This window comes from Olea europaea, chromosome 17 (assembly GCF_002742605.1).
Source record: "Olea europaea var. sylvestris chromosome 17, O_europaea_v1, whole genome shotgun sequence".
NCBI classification, from domain to species: domain Eukaryota; kingdom Viridiplantae; phylum Streptophyta; class Magnoliopsida; order Lamiales; family Oleaceae; genus Olea; species Olea europaea.
Genome location: NC_036253.1, coordinates 5,584,372 through 5,586,515, shown reverse-complemented (window position 1 = coordinate 5,586,515; position 2,144 = coordinate 5,584,372).

Genomic DNA, 2,144 nt, shown 5'->3' with positions numbered 1-2,144 from the left:
CCCGCCCCCCCCGGGGGGGGGAGCCGAGCTCGTGGCATTAAGGGCCAAGCCGGCTCGGCTTGGCCCATTGCCAACCCTAGATAGGGCGGTCCTTCATAGAAAGAATACTACATTTTATCGTATGATTTTTTGAGATTCGGCCACGTTGGTAAATTGTAACATATAATAAACACACCCCTAGGTATAATCCAGTGATGTAAAAGACAGAAGTGAGATTATCTCACTCCTTGCTGACAGTCGCAGTGTGGGAGCTTGATTCTTGAGACATGGAATTGGACTCCTCGTAAGTGCAGTATACAGACATCTCTTGTTCCTTGACATGCTGTGGCACATTTTACGATTTATCTCCCTCACAAAGTTTTAGGGGTGGAACGGTGGGGACCCTCAAGATTAGGGTTCAACCTTTTTTTAACATATAATAAACACGGTCCACGAGTGACCTGCCTAAATCTTTCTCTCCCTATTTTTCTTTTGACATTTTTAGCAAGTTGCCTAGCTCTATTTATTGCACGTTTTAGAACACAATACTTTCCTTCAAAAACCCATCAGACAATTTTAACTTCTATTTCCTAAATTGTTGTATGTCTTAATATCAGCATGCCCGTATAAAAAAAAAAAACTAAAACAAACATAGATTATTATTTTTAAATTCTTGTTAAGTAATAGTATAATATATTTTTTCTAAGATAAAATATTCGCTATAGTTATTTTAATATGGAAAACTTAATATTGCAAAATTATGTAGGAGAAAATAAATTAATTTAATTAACTATGGTCAAAATTGATATTTTATTAATCATGAATAATTGGAGAAATTATAAGCAAAACTGTTGCTTCTAAAAATCTGCAGCCAAATGGTACAGATTTTTCTATTATCATTTTTTTTTTCAGATTTTAAATATTTAGAACTACTTTTGAGTGTTTGGACAAGACACCAGAAGACGTTTAGAAAATCAATAATGAAAATTCTTTTCATTATTAGCATGAGGAATGAACTAAATTGAGAGAAAATAATAAATACCAAAAAATAATGAAATTAGCTATAATTTCTGTCTAGCTAGGAACTAAATTGTAAAGATTTATTGAAACAAAGGACCAAAAAATAATGAAACTAGTGTAATTTCTTTCTAGATGGGAACTAAATTGTAAAGATTTACTTTCATACCCTTATAGTGAAGCCTAGGGATTTCACTTTGGTCTAATGTTTGAAGAGTTCATTCTATGTAAGCAGGCAATTATCATTGGTACCATGAAAACTCTTGTTGAAGGATCTACTGGTGTAAATATCACTAATTAAAGAAATCGAAATTGGTAAAAATAAAGCTTATAGCCCCTGTTCGTTTCCAATTGTTTGAAGACAATAATGCATTTTTTTGACTTTTTTTTGCTAGCACATGAGATTCATTGTTAAATAAAAAGTCAAAAAGCACAATTTAAAATTTTGCAATGGTCCGAAAATGCATTTAAATTGGACAAGGCATTGGAAACAAATAAGAATATATGTGCCCCTGGGGCATATCCTCGTGGTGCAAAAAAATAAGGATGAGGTATACTCAATCTTGCTGACAGTCACAGTATGAGAATTCGATTTCTAAAATATGGATTGGAACTTTTTGTGGGTACCAGTGTACAGACAGCTCTTATTCTCAGGCCTGTTGGGGTACATCCCTCGACTAACCTCTTTCACGATATTCCAGGATCGAACGGTGGGAGACCCTTAAGGTTGGAGTTCAATATCTTTTTAAATAAGGATATATGTCGTATTTGACATTATTCTCAAAATAATTATAAGTCTGTATTCTGACTGTAACACGTGATTAATGTTGGAATTGTAACCGGGTCCCATGAGTATAAAATAAGAATAATCAGGAGTTGGTTTCTTGAAAGGATAGGAAATGAGAGGCCAGACTATAAGCAATTTTGTAATATAATTAACATATTTATATGCTAGCCAATGAACCTCGAGATCGGGGTTCGCTTAATTTATTAGAGTTAGGAGCACGTTTCTTGACAGGATAAGATAAGAAAAATTTGAAAGGACAGACAATAAGCAATTTTACAGTATAATATATAATTAATGAACATCGGAAATTGGATTTTGCTTCATTAATTTATCAAGGAATAAACTTCTGTACAAAGATTGC